Genomic DNA, 18,524 nt, shown 5'->3' with positions numbered 1-18,524 from the left:
ATCCCGCTCACCTTCTGTCCCAGGTCTAAATCATTCTCTTATAAGAGGATAATGGACAGTCTCTTCAGGGGTCGGAATGAAAACCAACAGTAAGATTAATTGTATGCATCATCTACTAATAAGCACATGTTTTATGGAAACCGGTTCGCACTCGCAACGTGTAATTCAAACATGACTATCCGTGACCACAATGAGCTGGGGATTACTAAATCATTTATATGTTGCCGTGCCTGGCGAGGTAATTAACGTTGCAACGGGGCCGCGGAGATGAGATGCGAGAGGCAGGATGTAACTGGATCTGCGGCTGAGCTTTTTTTTCAGCGCGCGCCAGCAGTCCTACGGTCCCGAGGCCTTCCCACGTCAAAGCGCCGGAGCTAAGCAGGCGTGGGATTCTTTAGTGCTCGGACGGGAGGAGACCTCCTGGGAAGGCTGAGCTGCTGCTGATGAAGGCAGCGGTGGATCGCGGCTCTGTCCCCCGGGCCGAAGGATATCCACAGCATCATTAGGGGAACGTAGCTGCGAGAGTCATCGTTGTATGGACCATACTGAGGTCCTGACTTGTTATAGAACTTATTTTCAGAATGGCAAATGGGGTGGGCATTTGGGTCTTAAAGGGTGTCCAGCACCCAGCAGCACCACCACGGTGTGCACATTTTGGTTACTTCATTCACGATTGTCCGTAAATTTGTGGCGTGTGGTGCTGATTTGCGGGAGACTTCTGCCTACCTGCGGGTCTCTTTCCTATGAGAAAAGCACTATAAAAATGCAAGGAATTATTATTAGAATTATTCTCAGTTGGCCTTGCCTGGTTATAAATGAGGGTGAATAAATCATCGATTTAGGGGCCCAAGATTTCATTTGAAAAGGGCGCTTGAGTGGCATTGCTTTGTATGATCATTACGAACGCGTGAGTCACAAGCAGAATTATTACCTGTCACTTCGATAAAAATCTACCTACAGAAGCTTCACAGAGAACCAAAGCCCTATTAGAACAAAAAATGTATCACATTAAAGGCACAATATTATTTCGGACTGCGGTGTTGTTTATCTCTCCCCCTTCTCTGTGAACTCACTGACGGTGAAAAGCCATTGGCTGTGGCAATTAGAACCAATTTTCAACCAAGGACTATAAACACAGGCAGAGTGTGAGTCAACATGTCAGTGAGCCTTTTTCAGTGATAGGGAGAGATTTATAATGGTCTTGTAACAATGTTTCAACACGAAAATTGTACTTATTGTACCTTTAAATTGGGGGACATGTACAGTGCACAGTACAGCTGGTACCAAACTAGTAACTGAGAAGTGCACTTATCCTCTTAGCCGCAAATGGCTCGTCTCAATTCTGAAAAACACAAGCCACGTTTCGGAAAACATAACCCCGCGTCTTGAGGCACTGCACAGGCCAATAATGATATTCAATAGATAATCTTAAATGATCTTCACAGCTGCAAATCTGGACGGATTTCATTATTCGGGCAGATTTGTGTGTAAAATTCGATATATTTTAGTCATTCCGCTCTCGTTTGGACCAAATGAAGGCATTAAGTGCGACATTACAGTGCAGCCTCCTGGCTTCATCTTTTCTTTTCCGAAGCCGTGACAATCCTGTGGTGGTAATGATTGCTGCCGAATGTTTCATCATTTCACGCACCCTTCATATCAGTCTATTTCAAGTTATTATAGCCATCGTTTCGATTTCCTCACACAGGAAATTAATACAGGCATTACTTTTATAACCTCACACGCGAAATGCATACGGGCATCGCTTCATACTCATCACACAAGTACTACAGGCATCAGTCCCATAACTTTGCATAGTATATTAATACACCTATCACTTCCAGTACCTCAAAATGGAAATTGTGAGCTTTGAGCAGGAAATAATAATCATGCCATTGATAATTTATGCTTTAAAGATCACATTGAGATGGGGAGGAATGTAGTAAATTGTAAAAATTGATATTTTTACATTTGTTCTACAAAGTAAAAGTGTGCTCTTTAGTCACCTTATTGTAGTCTCATCTTAATAATTGTGTGTGTGTGATTTATAGAAAGTAAAGTGTAAGATTTAAGTTCTGTAATTCTCCCCTAACAAGGGATATTTGTCATGGAAATGCAGGCATAAAAGTATGTGAATTCTGCCCTGTATTTTGTTCGAATTGTCGTCTCTGTCGAGTTTGGAGGTTTAGGATGCATTATGTTTTTTTTCATGCTCAGTAAATTGGATCATTTGAGCTGCTCATTAAAAGCAGGCTCAGTCTGGGTGGTCTGTGTTGCGTGTTGTACTCTTAAAGTCCTGAAAATTGGGCCATTTTGATCAAAGCCATCTCTCTGTAAACCGTAACAGTGCCTGCCTGAATTAGTGTCTGTTCCGCAAATCTCTGAATCTCTGCCCAATCAGGACTTGTTCAACGGAATCCTTAACCCAGGAAATCTTAAAACTATAGGAACCTCAGTCTCCACTATTTGTTTCTTGCTAAATGAGCAGTGTATAAGCAATGCTTATTTAACTATACTATCTGTACCCCAACCATCTATGCATACATCACACTTGGGTCAAATGTGTGTTGTATATGAATTACTAGATGTTAACAAAAAAGAAATTAAAAATTACTAGATGCTAATAGGCAAATTATTTAAAAAAACAAACTATATGACACATCTACAATTCTACTATCACATGAAATTATAATTTGGTTCTGAATATTAGTAAATGACTTTAAATTACGAGTAATGTACTCACACATTGCTAATGTACACACGCGCACACACACACACACACACACACAGACACGCACGCACGCACACACACACACACACGCACGCAAGGTAGTAGGCTGTAGGGTTTTCGCAGAGGGACAGAGCCCTTGTCAGATAAGAGTAATGCACACCATGGATACACGCTTCCTGCCCCAAACCATATAATCGAACAATTATGCGCAGCACCGCAGCGGGTAGACTGGAAGGCCACACAAAAGCAGGACTGATGTGGAAATTCACCCACAAGAATACACGCAGAGCCCTGTTATTGAGGTGTATGACTTGTGTCTCAGGTCAGCGGTTCCCCCCCCCCGGGTCCTGCCCCCCCCCCCCCGCCCCCGTGTATGCTGCTTCTCGTTCCAACCACAATTGCAATCCCAGAATGTTAACGGGCTGTTATTTCTTTCTTTAAAAATCGTCTCAAGCCCCGGACCGTGATTCCCAGGCGATCAGGGTGCTTTTGTATGCGGCGATCCTCCCTGCCGAGTCCCCCCCCCCCACCCCCCACCCTACCCTCGGGGCAACGGCCGCCACTCCCTCATGTGCTGGCCAAACTCAGCTTTGCGCACCCCGGTCCTTGGTGTGCAACTACATCAAACTGACATCAATGGCCGGAGCCTTAACCATGCGCCACCGTGGCACCTTCTTTAAGTCATTTTGGAATTTTTTCCTTAAACTTATTAACACAATGCACAATGGCTTAGCTCATTAGCGTGTGCTTCATCTTCTTCATTATACACCAAATGGTTATTCTTGTGGCCATGTGTCCTCACTTCCACCAATTACCAGCCTATTCCCTCACTTCAGTCTTTACGTTGATTAGTTAAACCATTTAATTACCTCTTTCAATATAAATGTTTGCAATGTAGTGCAATAAGTCAACATGGGATTTTCATTCTTCATGGCATGCACAGCTATTTCTGAAATAATGTGAGTAAATCATCCCTCTAAACATGAATAATGAAGAAACAATAACACCTTATTAAAATTCCAGGATTGTGCAATTGTGCTGATGTCAGTGCCACGGAAACGGAAAGGTCGCTCAGGGAGGGGGGGGGGGGGGGGTGCACTGGGCTGACCCACCTATCTCACACGCACTGAGGGAAGCAGGAAGATGGTATAATGACCTGTGAGCACAGGGATTACCCTCGAAGAACAGAGACCTTGAAGTATTAGACACCTACACAAAACAGTGAGGAACAACAGTACGCACTGACAACTCTCCCACTGCACAATCCAACAAAGCTCTCCAACTATCCTATCCGGTCCAGCCACCCCCTCCAACTACATAGTCCAACAACACTCTGCCACGACACAATACATCTTTCTCTCACTACAAATTCCAACTCTCCTGCTACAGTTGCAATGCAGATCTAAGGTGGCATCCATAATGTTTGGGACAAAGATCCATCACGTATTTGCCTCAACGCCACAATTTGAGATTTGTAATAAAAAATTTTAAAAATCATGTGGTTGAACTGCAAATTGCTGTTCTACGTTGTGAAACCAGAATGTATAAAAATGCCCTTTATCAAAATCTGACAAAGTGCACTTTAACCAAATGCGATTTTTTAAATTCCAAATCTCAAATAAAGGAAAATAAATAAATGATGGGACTTTGTCCGAAACATTATGGCGGGCACTGTACGTACTTGCATGCATACTTGTTCAACTCAGCCCAACTGCACCATGCCCTCTAAGTGCACTTTTGCCGGAACTTTTACCGAATGCATCAGCTCAAATTAGTTATCTGGTCTCCTGAAATATTAAACCCTTCCATGCAGCTGATCATTTCTCCTCTGTACTTAATCAACTCAGCCGGCCATATGTAGCATCTGAAGCGTCGAATGAGCCGATGGAGCCCTCAAATGAAGCGCAAGAACGGCGGTCTCCTCTGTAGAGACGTTTGATAGAACCGTGTGAAGTCCTGCATTTGTACCTGTCGGTTCCCGTCTGAGGATTGAGGTTGACACGGCACAGCAGAACTCCGCAGGAGGATAAACATTGAATCATGTTATTAGTCGGATATGCACGTTCGTGTTTTCAGATTTCCTCGGCTCAGGATAACGAGAATATGGCCGGTTTATCTTAAAATCTTCTTGGCATAAAACGACATTGAACTTGTTTCTGGTCTGATAGTGCAGCATTATTACATCAAAGTATGGCATGTATCTATCAGACATAGAGTAACTGCGCTAAATAATTCATCAAAGCATCACTTCAGCGCGGCAAATCATTTTCTCTTCGATCTTTAGATCCAGACTTAGGGATGTTCTTTTAGAGCTGAAACTTCTCAGAACTGTTTTGTATGCCTACTTGTTCTTCGCTCTCGGCTCTGGAATGTTCACGTGTACTGCCCCATCACTGCAATGTCCTCTCTCCTTTCCGGAGATGGCAGGAAAGTTCATGTCTCAAGTTACTGCATCGGCAGTTGACATTGATGATTAACCTCCATATTATGTAAAACTTTTATGGCCACTTTTATGGTAAATTGTGCCCAACATTTTATATATAATTATTCTACTACAAACATTTTGACAGTTTGTCACATTCCTGTCTTACAAATGACTACCCTTTAATCCATGAATATGAAATCTGTGAGAAACATCTCAATTTAGAGCCTAAGGTACAGATAAGTTTGGCATCTGTATCGGGAAGTTCCACCAGAACAAGACAAAGAAATTTCTACAAAGAAATCTGAGATGGGGGAAAAAAAGGTTGTATATTTTCTTGCGCTTTATACAGTTGCTGTGGGGCAAAATAACCCCACACAGCACATTTGTATGCAAAATTGGACTTAAAAACTAAAACAAATCCAGTGAGCAGCAGCTCTGCAGACAGAATCATGTTAATCAGAGATGTCAGAGTTGAATGGCCAAAGGTGACAGGAAGATGACAGTAACGCAAATAACCACGTATTACAGGGCGGCCTGTAGCATAGTGGTTAAGGTAAATGACTGGGACACGCAAGTTTGGTGGTTCTAATCCCAGTGTAGCCACAATGAGATCCGCACAGCCATTGGGCTCTTGAGAAAGGCCCTTAACCCTGCATTGCTCCAGGGGAGGATTGTCTCCTGCTTAGTCTAATCAACTGTACGTCACTCCAGATGTCTGCCAAATGCCAATAATGTAATGTAATGTATTGCAACAGTGGTATGCAGAAGAGCATCTCTGAACATACAACACATCATAACTCTAAGTGGATAGGTTACAGCAGTAGAAGTCTAATGAATACCTAATAAAGTGCTCAGTGAGTATATATAATTTAATCCCACCAAATGAGAAAAATCATATAGTATCAATATGAAAAAAAGATTCACTGGTTTAAGAGATGTCACTGAATCTGGTCGAGCTGACCCCACATGTAATGTTTAAAAGGTTAAAGCAAGATGGTTTTGCATGTTTTTCAGTAATTATTTATTCACAATGCATTGTAACCCAGTCATTTCTCGTTTGTTATCTAGAAGGTAAGGGGGGCTACTGTTGATATGTTGCATAGTCCAGTTCCATGCATATTGTGAGCTGAGATTCTCGACAGTACTCACAGCACAGCTCAAGGTGTCACGCGAGAGTAGGTGTATGGCAAAGCTGACAGCAATTCTGCAAATAAACCTGCTTCACGGACAGAAATGCCAAAAGGTGAGACATTCTGACAGGCGACCTTTGTGGCCGCTATCATGAAGCCGCGAGGCTCCGTCCGTACTTTGGGATAACCGTCCTGACGGAACCGCTCGTCTCATTTCTCGCCCTGCCGTTCAGGCGCGAGCACGATTTCCCCCCGAATACGAGAAGGGGAGAAAATGAGAATTGCAACGAAATCTTGATTATCTGTAAAATAAATGAAGACACGGTTAATCAAGTCCGCTCCCCCCCCCCCCCTCCCCCACCACCCTCGGACGCCCCTACAGGAGAGGAAATCGATGTCGTCTGAGTCCAGTCATTTGGGATTATTTATGACTTACCTCCGGCTCGGTAATTGTTCCGTGTTGGGCGCGAGAGCGGAGCTGATCGGCCGGGGGAAAGTAATCACGGCGCCTCGCCATAGGAACTGCAGCCGGGCGCCAGTCGCAGGCCGTGCCCATTCGTTTGTTACCGTTACCGTTACCGTTACCGCTGTTGTCGTCGTTCTGTTCTGCACTGTCGTTTCTAGGGCAGGGGGCCTGGCCGGACGTTTTTTTTCATTTGAACTATCCTACAACAACCTAAAAAAAGACGGACTCACCATTCAGTATGTGTTCATCCCACTTCTCAGCTGTATATCAACACAGGTTTTATATCAAATATTTACTGTCATGGCTGCATCTTCCCACCAGTCTTGGGCCAGGCTGGCTCTCACAGTCGGTTGGGCAATAAACGTTTGTGTTTTTGCGTTTTAGTCTTGTAATGAGGCTTAAAATCGTATTTGTTTCCCTCTCAAATAGACAATGTTAGTCTGTTTTAAGTTACTGTTTGAATTACAAATGAAATTTTATTACCACATTGGCAAATGAGTAAAACTGTCACCACTCTGGCAATTATTTGGTCTTATTTAGCAAAAGAAAAAGGAATAGTGAGATGATTTAAAATCTAAATATAAGACTAAAATATCTAAATAGATTGACTTATTTGTGTGGGGGGTTTTTTGTTGTTGTTGCAGTGGGCAATCTACAGTGGAGGGGCACCGGGTTCATTCTGTCAGTGGCAGAGATAATTGGACTCAGGATCCTCGGGGAACCAATGAATTAGCTTCTCACAACAATGCAACAAGTGCCCATTGGCTATCGGCTGTCATGAAGAGATTTGCCCTTCTTCAGATCTCTGCCAATGCTTCTGTAGCACTGTTAGGCCTGTAGGGTGCAGAGCAGCCTGATTCAAGTACGAGGGCACGAGAGGACACGATCGTCCTAGAGGCGAATATTAAGTGTACATGTGCGGTTTGTTTGTTTATTGAATGGATAAATGATTATCTTTGTGCCTTTTGGGCAAGGGGATATTAAACCTGCTTTATCTGTTGTACAATCTGATTGTTTTCTCTCTTCATAGCCTATTAGCCAGCGCGTTAACTTGAATTTGGACCGAGGACATTTGATATCGTTTCTCGATAACGGCAAGGTTATTGTCAAATAAGTGTTTCGTCTATCCTTATTGCCGTAGAGATCTTAATTCTTTCCCAAACAGTGTAAAGGCGAATCCCCTTTGTGTGCAGGATTCTTCTGTCAGCTGTGTTGACAGTTGAAATGTACGGCATGTTTGCTAATAAAAGGCTAATCTTTTCGTGATCGCCAGAGGGTTCGATGAATGTGTTAGGCCTCCCTCTTCGCCTGCATTTGGAAGATAGTGGCATCCAGTTTGCATTTGAATTTAGTGTCACGTTTCACCCCGTTCCTGTTTTCATTAGTGGGTGTGATTCATTATTATGATTAGCGCACTCAGCCAATTTCCACCGTTTCTCTGTAAATACCCAGATTACCCTGTTTCCGTGGTCACTTCATATTGATTTGCATGCTCAGATTTCCCCTATCAGAATTCCATTATCAACAGGGAGAAGGACTTTTCTCTAATTAAGATTTAATCGGAATCATGAGTAGGAACTCACTGCGTGCTTTATGTTTCTTTGAGGACCCGCATAGACCACTGACAAATGCTAGCCGCTGCTAATTAAAATCAATAACAATGGGAGTAGCTAGCTACCATATGTACACTTACTGCGTACAATTCAGAATTCAGCATTGTCTTTTTAGATACACCCTTTTTTAATATATCTCCTGGAATGTTTGTCAACTTTCTTCTTTTCTGAGGTAACGACTGCTCCACTTCACACCTTTAAAGCATTTTTGGGGAATAGAGACAGGGCGCTCGGTTTCTTTGACAGGTAAAATACATTTCATCACCATCAGCGCCGGCACCAATGACTGTGGTTTTTACGGGAACACGACCGGGGCCCTGGAGCGTGGTGGGAAGCAATCAGCAGTAATACAGTCTCGTTATCCCAGTCTGGGAGTACAGAGTGTAGCCATCGTGGCTGTCAGGTCAGTCAGGGTGACCGTCTACAAGGAGCTATGCAGCTGGACACTGGCAAAACTCTCGGCTGCTCAGCGAGGCAGTGTGGTACTGTTGCCTTTCTGGAAGACCAGGGGTTGGCCTCCATCTCTACCCGTCACCTCTTCAGTGTTCCAATGGGGACTAGCCAAATTGAGATTTTTGGCCAGTGTGCTGTAGTGTTCTGCACAGTGGTCCAGCTTCTGCTTGAAGCACGTAGGGTAGAAATCGAAAGAGCCACCCCCAAAATCTCTCACCTTCATGTTACTGTGGTATGGAATTTGCAGTGCGAAAAGAAATGTCACGCTCAGAGAAAGGCCTGTTTGTGCTGAAACACGCCGGTGTTTTTGTTAGCTGTTTCTCTATTTTAATATATCAATGGATATGGCAAGCAAACCAATTTTCCTTCCTCAAAAAAAAGTTTGAGAAAGTCAAAATTTATTTCAAAAAGCACTTTACTGCCCACACGTGGAGTTATGTTGAGATATAAACAGACTTTAAGCAATGTGGCATCTTTTCTTATTGTTTTGAACCCATCTAGTGTTTCTTAATTGTGCTGTAAAGGGTGAGTCTTGGTTTCAGAGCTGTGTTTAGCCCCACTGCCCTCAAAAGCTCCTCTTGGCAAGAGTGGCATGGGGTAAAAGGTCAGGCCCAGTGAGTCACACACCCCTATTCTGATACGAAGGCTTGAGGCCTCGCCTAGTGGAACAGTTTTTAGTGGTTTGCACCCATTTTACAGCTGCGTCACTCCACGGTCCAAATTCCCCAATCCCCAGGGAGTATGAATCGCCAAAGTGGCCCGGATGTAAGATGGCCGCCACCAACAAGTGCGTTCAAATCTAAATTAAGTGAGTGGCGGAAGGATTCATACTCCATCATTTGCTTGATTTTTCTCCCTCTGACGGAGCCAACAAAATATATGTTTTTGCAAAGCAAACTTGCCCAGAATGCATTGCGATGCTCCCTTAGCTGCCAAGACTTCCGTTTTAATTCACACAATTTTTCTTTAGGTAAAATGTCGGACAAGCGAGCATTCAGATGTAAGAACTGTAGCTAGAATTGCTAACGTTAGTTTGTCACCATGATATGAAATTATATGTTGAAATGTTTTCCGAATTACGTTAAATATAAGTTACAAACATGTGATGCTGTAAGTGACATATGGGCATTGTCAGCTCATTGACATGTGACATTTTCTCTGCTGTCTCCACGGTCGCGAAAGAAGCTTGAGGGTGTTCCAATTCCAACCCCTCCCCTCGATCACTCCCCTTGCTTGAGAACGGCTCACTCCATTTGAGGGAAGAAGTGAACAGACCCAGGGAACAGACCTCGTGTGAAGTCACTTATAACCACACAGTGAAAATACAAAGTCAATATTTTTTTCCCACAGGAAAATGTAGCCACATTCTGTGTTTTTTCTTCAATCTTAGCAGGGAAGTAATCACTGATCTTGCCAAACCTTTTGTGATTGAGCCATCGAAATTTGCTGACTGAGGACCAACATCTATCTAAATGAATTGAATGAACGCAGGTGTGGTACTGGTACAGGTAATGAACTGCTAATTGCAATGGATTTATTTGACCTTCCCTCTGTTTCCTTTAGGGTCTTTCTCCACACTTTGATCAGTTACTGCAGTGCATTCCGGACGATGCTGTTCATTCCAGTCAGCAGTAGATGGATATGGAAACAAACCATTCCTTAAACTCTGCGGCAGGCTGGTGTCTGGTTGGATTCAAATGACTGATGTAATTAAAAATAATAAAAATAAAAGTATACAAAGCACAAAAATAAGTTTGAGTCACCAATTATCTGTGATAGCTGCTCTCTGGTACACGCGCACAGGGTGGGTATACATATACAATTTGGAATGAGACGTGTGTTTGTCAGCCTCTAGTCGCAAAGTGCTTTTGTCAAAAAAACCTTCGTTTTGTTTGCCTTCTTTAGCTAAATCTACCACAGGGTGTACCATTATTTTTTTACATTCATAAAGGCCTTTCTTCAGCCTGGTGCATAATTGAACACAAAACCTTTCTGTTCCCCCTTCTCCCTGCCGTAGCCACATGCAAACTGCAGGGCTTCACTTCAGCGTTCATTAAACTCTGACAGACTAACGACCCGCACTAGCAACGCAACCGCATGAACAGAAATAGCCATGCCTGTCCTGATGAGAGTTCTGGACTAAAGAAAGTGGTCTAAAGAAAAAGTCTTAAAAGCCCATTTGGTTTCACATAACGGGATTTGTGTCCTCAGTCCAGCGAGTAAAGAATAATTGTCTGAGCTAACAATCGCCAAAAAACAAATGCACATAAAACCCCAAAAATAACAACAGGACAAAACATGTTCACATCATTACCTAACATCAATCTCAAACTCAATTCCAGCATCTATAGGTCCTTATGGTTTTTTTGTGGGTGGAGAAATCCACAGACTACTTGTCTGATCTTAAAATCCACAAAAAATGGAAGACACAAGAAAAACAACAGGACAAAAAATGTGCACACCATAAGTCATTACCCAATGTGAATCTCCAGCATCTACTGTATAGGTTATCTCAGGCTATGTTTTCTTTTTGTTTTCCTCAGTTTGACTATATATCCAGTTCCCACCTTGGAACGTTCAATTATTTCCCCGTTCATCGAGTTCAACCCCCACTGAACAGGACACGGTTTGGGACCATACAAAGCCACAGCTTTCCTTCAAAAAACTTTCAAGCCATAGTTAGTGTGGCTGGAGTCTTCATAATGAGGTCTTCTCTGTGAGGTGGCAGGGAACGGTGCAGGGTTGCGATCCGGGCAGCTTTGGGACACTCCAGGGAGTGAGTGGGAATGGTGAGAGACTCCAGGCACAAACAGTCAGGGGCCTGGAACGGCGCTCCAAACTTGGAACGCCGCAGTGGGTTTTCCATCTGCGACTCAAAGCGCCAATGAAACATGAAATTAAATTAGCATCACTCTGAGCTCTGGAGGCGACAGAGTCGCACCAGCGTGATAGACTTTCCCCAGCGAAATTCTCCCCGTGACACTCTCTAGCAAATATCTCCTTTCCATCGTATTCTCATTCTCCGTCCTATTAATCTGCCGTGATGGAGTCTGGCTGTAACTGACAGCCGGGAGATCGTGAAACCGACTGTTCTGGTTTCGCTTGTCAGAGTACCCAAGGCGGTAGGGTCTGACGTCAACAACGCCCGAAAAGAACTGACTCGGCTGTCTTTAACGGCAAAACGAACAGAATTAAATGAAGCTCAGCTCCTCGTTAGCAGGTAGCTTTACCTTGTTGTGAAGACCTTGGTTTTTAAAGATTGGACTGAATTGGAGAGGCTGGAGAAAGAAAGGTCACCAGTTTCCAGGAAATACAATTGGGTATTTTATCCTCTTTATCTGAGTCCACACCACCCTCTGCGCACAAGCTGCCAACCAGCTGTCCCGTTTCATCCCAGCCCAGACCACCACGGCGACCTGACACGAGGCAGAATCTGAACTGGCTGTCTGCTCACCAGGGATCCCGATGTCTCTGATCTCTCTCCCTCAGGGAGATGCTGAGGAAATAGATCACATTAGATTAATGCTGCCTTGTGGAGACAAACAAGGAACGAGGCTACCATTGAAAAAAACCCGAAGAGGCTAATGCTCATTAGCATTCTGCCTGTGAAACCCCAGACAGATGGATTCAGGGCTGCAATAAAGCCATACCCCGGCATCTGGAGAGATCTGCAGGCAAATAGATTTGTTTCGGGAGATGGTTCACGACCGTATTCGGAACGTCACTTTTGTTTGAAGAGAAAGCGGGGAAGAATAAGAGAGCTTCGGAGCGTTGAAATAGTGAATGAACGTTAAATAAATAATATTGCGGTGTCAAAAGCGAGAGCTTTACATTTTAACAGGCGGTAACCAGCAGGGTGCTGCTGGGGGGGTGGGGGGCGGGTAGCTGGGGGGGGGGGGCGGTGGGCTTCCTGATTTGTTGCGGTGATTTAAAGCCCCTAATGCGAGCTGACGGGAAAACAGCCCTGTGTATATATTTGCTACATTATGTCATATTTGCTCAGTGTTTATAAAATGTATAAATCGCAGGAAAGGCCATAAATTGTGTCCTTTTATGTAGGTCTGCAGGGCTGATATTTAGCCTGTAAAATGTCTAATAAAAATGTGTAGCGGCCAGGAGGGATCTGGGGATCGAGGCTGGTGCAGGTGGATGCTGTCACGTACTGTGGCTCTGGTGCTACACGTGGTGCCCTGGTCTTCTCTGCCTTCGATTATCGGCTCCTCTGGAAGAGTTGACTTCACTCGTTATGGCTGCGCAGGGGCAGCCTGTAGCCTAGCGGCTAAGGTACATGAGTGGGACCCCAAATGTTGGTGGTTCAAGCCCCCCAGTCTAGCCACGATAAGATGTGGACAGCTGTTGGGCCCCTGAGCAAGGCCATAACCCCACATTGCTCTGGGGGGGGATTGTCACCTGCTTAGTCGAATCAAGTGTAAGTTGCTTTAGATAAAAGCCTGAATGAGAGGCATCAATTGTAAAGCGCTTTGGATAAAAGCGTAATATAAATGCAGTCCGTTTACCATTTTTGAAGTTAATTTATTCTGATATGTGATCCTATTCCAACTTCTCTTACCAAAGTAAGTCAATAAGACAATTGACTCAGCGCAGTAAGTTATTGATAAGGCATGATAGCTTCATCTATTATTTGGTTCATGAAACCTCACTCCTCTGTCAATACCATACCATGGCTCGGATCAATGCTAAACTCTGATGAGCTGCTTACTGTACAGCGGACTTCACAGTGATTCCTTTCATATGCAGCATAAATACGGGCCAATGTTTCCGCTTCTATTTCTGATTGGTCCAATTATATTTTGTACAAACATTTTATCACATTAAAAAACAGCTTGCACTGCTGGCTAAATAAACACGCTTTGTGTCTCTGCATAAAATTAACTGCAAAAGGGCAGTAGGATTCTCTATAGAGAGATGGCTATGCAGGTGGTATTGCTGATTATGAAGCTACAACAATATCATATAACTACATTTTTGTACTAAAAACTGATTTTCCACAATTCTGTCTCTTTATTTTTTTGACATTTCAGAATATTTCCCTGTTTGTACATTTCTGCCATCTGTTGCCACTAAAAACATCATAATTTCAGCTTGATAACCTTTTTTTGATAACCTGGTGGGAGGTAGCGGTGTTATATGCATTTATGGTAGGTAATCTTATGAATGCAGATGTAATACAATATATTATCTCTCTCTCTCTCTCTCTCTCTCTCTCTCTCTCTCTCTCTCTCTCTCTCTCTCTCTCTCTCTCTCAAAACTGAGAGATTTGGTAATTACATGCTGGGGAAAAATGAGTGTCTTTTTGTTTCTTTGCATAGGTTATGTTGAAAAAAGTGTTTCTGTTTTATCTATTTCAATTTCCTTTTTTTTTTTGTTTTTGTTGTTTTTGGTTGACTGGACAATTTAATTTGGTGTTGTCTGATTTTACACGATGGCCTTTGTTTGACGTTTCCTCGTTAATTAAAGGGCTTTTAAAAACTCTCCCTCTCCCCCTCCCTCTCTCCCCCCTCCCTCTCTTCAGGAAGGTAACTGCCCTCAGCTTTCGCCTCGGGTCTTGCCGTCCCCTCCCCGGCGGATTGCTTACGCAGGCTCGGAGGACGAGTGGTTTGAAGAGGTTCAGTTGCCATATTCAGAGGCACTTCTGCTGTTTGTGCGCGGCGATGGGGAACAACAGCGGCGCATATATCTCTGCCATTCCGGCTCTTCACAGTGATTCATATGCAGGGCACCCTCGGAGCATGTCGCATGGGGGATGGCTGCAGCTGATGTTTATGTCCGCCAGGGCCGGGGGTTGTTTTGTTTTCGACAGCATTATTATATTTCTTTCCTGCCGTGGCACTCACGGATTAGCGCAGTTGCATAACTCCTCGTTTTCTTTTGCGAGGGACGTTAAAAAATGAATATATCTCTTCCTCCTGTCTTTGCCGTGCCCGCGTCCTAGGATGACCCGCCGCTAAGACGTGGCTGAGAAGGAAACGCTCCACGGTACAGCTTGTCTGTGCGGAAATATCAGCTGAAATGGTGAACGTTATCTGATTTAATCGTGCAAGCACAGAAAATAACAACCGAATGACAAGACAAATGATTGAGAAGTACCCTTCTTCCAAACGGATGCGGCACAAACCAAGAAGAAATCTGCTGAGAAGAAATGCAATTCAGGGGCACTAAGATTTATGTTCAGTCCTAGCCTCTAATTCAATACCTCAGAATTATAAGGTTTTAACTGACATTTTTGAATGTCAAAAAAATGAGTTTGTGTCGTAAACATGATGCTTATATGGCACTAAATATACTATGTGGTATGTATCTACTTGGAGCCCATTCACTTTGGTATCTTTGAAGTTCAATGTCTCAAAATCACTCAGAGCGTAGACAGAACCTTATAAGGTCACGACGTGTTGGGCTGTGCCCCATTGCACTGTGTGTCTTGCCGTTAGTCTTGCCGTTTGTAAGCGTGCCCCTAAGCAAACAAAATGTTGAGGTCCAGTGCAGAATTTGAACTAGCCATGGGAGATTGAGAGTTATTCAACCCCAACGAGGGTTAAGCTCTTCCAGTATGTCCTTTCAGTTCATAGACTAATATCACCCTGCTCTCCAAAGGTAGCCATGATAATTGGCTGAAGTTGGTCAGAAACTTCCAGAAGTCATTAAAACATTACCTTATGTGTTGAACAAGAAGTTCACTATGAATGGTTTGCTATGTTTTATTGTACTCCTGGGGAGATATTCCTTGGGTGTGGAGCCTAGCTCTGCTAGGTTGGTGGTGAGGCAACATTTTGCAATGTCGTAATTGGTCATGGTGTTCAGGTGTACAAAATGGCCCCCTCAGTCACCATATCTACAGCATTCTGCAACCGGATGCTTCCGTTTTGTTTGAATAAAAGCATTTGTGTAATGCCCTTAAGCTCCTTAATGGGGTTAAATCCTATTCCTCCACTTAGTTTGGGGGGTCATGGGGCCTCGACTTGGAATCACAGCTCAAAGCCCACGTCTCCTCCAATAAATATGAATTTTAAAAAAAGAAAATGAATTAACGACATCCATTTCACATGGCAAATTCAATCAAAATCCAATAATCGTAACTTAATGCATTCAGCTCACGAACGCCTTCATTCATTTTGATTAGTTGAATCACTTGAATGCTCTTGAATTGCATATGAATCACACTTTCCTGTTTATTCTCTCTCCCTCTGTGCATAACGACACAGAAAGTTATTGAAGTGATATCATTTCATCCTAACTGGCGGTTATTATCGCTAGCTCTGATGATAAAAACGGTTATACCTCCCCTCCACCACCCAAAAAATGTTTTGCCTTTGCGCAATTACACAATTAGACATGTATTATTTATTTCCTTTAGTCATTTATATTTTAATCAGTTTCTCTTTGGTGGAAGCCCTTATCCTTCGAGGATTACGGAGCTTTTATTTCGGGTGCAGTGGGATCCGTTTATATACTGTAGCTGCATGCTCGCTGAAGCAGCGCAGGTTAAGTGTTTCGCCGGGATACAGCAGTGGCAGGGCTTGAACCTGCAACCCCTTGGCTGTGTGCCCAGGTCTGCAGCCTCTACGGTGCGAGAGCCGCGTGTGACAAGCTCAGCGGCAGTGTTAGCGGATGTTGACCCGTCTGCATCCATACTGCATGGATCAGGCTGTGGCTCAGGCCATTACAGTACACAGTTCCAAGGTTAAAATCACTCCCTTCTCGTGTAGAATGATCTCATATCCAAACCCGGGTGGACTTATGTGCACATGCAGATGCAGACACATACAAATGCACAGACACACATGCTCACACACATGCTCACACACAGACACGCACACACACGCACACACACACACACGCACACACACACGCACACACACACGCACAGACACACATGCTCACACACACACATGCACAGTCACACATGCTCACGCATACACACACACATGCCCACACACACACACACACACACACACGCACACACACACACACACACGCATACACACACACACGCACACACACGCACACACACACGCACACACACACACACACACACACACACACACACACGCACACACGCACAGACACACATGCTCATGCACACGCACACGCACACGCACACACACACACACACACACACACACACACGCACACACACACGCACACACACGCACACACACACACAGCCCTCAGATGTTCAGCGCTCCTCTGTGCTCTGTGTGCGGAGTGAGCGAGGATGAGGATTACGGGTCACGGCAGCAGCGTAGCGTTCGGGATTAGAGGAGACCGAACCAGCTGCCCGCCTCCTTCGCCGGAGGAGAAGAGAGAGCCCAGGAGAGGGGGCTCGGGGCTGACAAACGTCCGTCTAGATGACGCCCGTGACACCACAGCCCTTCAGGAAGGGAAGGTGGAGGACAACGTTGCTGTCGTTGGGTGAGCTGGTCTCTCCTTGGAGGACTACATCACTGGACAAGCTGGGTCTCTCCTCCTCCCTCCCTGCTGACTCTCCACCGTCACCCCCTCCAGCCCATGCTACCATCTCTCCTCTCCTGCCTTTCCGCCGTTCTTGCTGTGTCATCATGCCTGGATCTGCTCATTTCCCCACTGCTGTTTTCATAATGGCTCTACTCACAAGCGGCTAAATGCGAGATTGGGGGGCAGGAGAGGGGTTGAGGTGGGGGGTACGGTGGGAGGGGTTCTCCCCTCTCACATGCCCCCGTCTCACGGCTGTCAAGCATGTGACAAACTTAACATTAATGTTTTTAAACAAACAAAAGAACAAAATGGAAGCATCCGGTTATGGGATGTTATAGTAGCCATTTTTACACCTGAACACTGTGACCAGTTATTACTTGTTGCAAAACGTTATCTCACAACAAACCTTGTCTCATCTTCCTCACCTCACAAACTCTCCCCACAGATGGTGAGGAAGATAGTAAGGGAGGCCATAAAGAACTCAATGATCACAGTAAACAATAAACAAAATCAAGCATCTGGAGTTTGCCAAACCTCATTGGAATTATGATTGGAAGAGAGTGCTATGGTCAGGTGAGACAAAAATGTAACGTTTTGGCCATATACACCATCGACATGTTTGCAGCAAAACAGGAAGGCATACAAGATTTTGTAAGTTTGCCGAAAATCTGGTTGTCTCTGCTAGGAAGCTTGGTGATAATGCATTGCGTTCTACAATGGTCATCTCAGTCTCCCGACTTAAATCCCTCCAAAAGCCTGTGGATATGCATGATTCTGAAAAGTTTTGCAAAAAATTCTGCACGGATAAAAATACCCCTCCAAATGTGTGCTCTAGCCTTATCACAAATTTTGAGAAAAGTCTCATGGCTGTCATCTTTGCCAGGGGTTTTTGTATTAAACCAAAGGTTTAATTGTTTGGGGCAATGTTTTATTTGAAAAATGCTTTGGTTGGTTCCGTTGAATCATTATTAAAGCACACTACGCATGTTGGAAAATAAATAGTTTGTCAATAGCAATTATTTTTCAGTTTGCAGTATTTTTTTGTGCGTATTTATCAAGGATGCCAATAATTCTAGAGCCCACTGTATTTATAAGGTATAAAGTGTATTGCAAAGACCCAACTGTTAGTTTCATATTTCAATCTGTCAAGCTGGACAAGCACCTTACGAAGAGTGTTGAGCCATAACTTCCAACTTCCGCAGAACTAAGAGAAGCTCCATTTACTTGACTTGAC

This window comes from Conger conger, chromosome 15 (genome assembly GCF_963514075.1).
Source record: "Conger conger chromosome 15, fConCon1.1, whole genome shotgun sequence".
Taxonomy (NCBI): domain Eukaryota; kingdom Metazoa; phylum Chordata; class Actinopteri; order Anguilliformes; family Congridae; genus Conger; species Conger conger.
The sequence above is the reverse complement of the archived record's forward strand: the minus strand, read 5'-3'. Positions refer to the sequence as shown.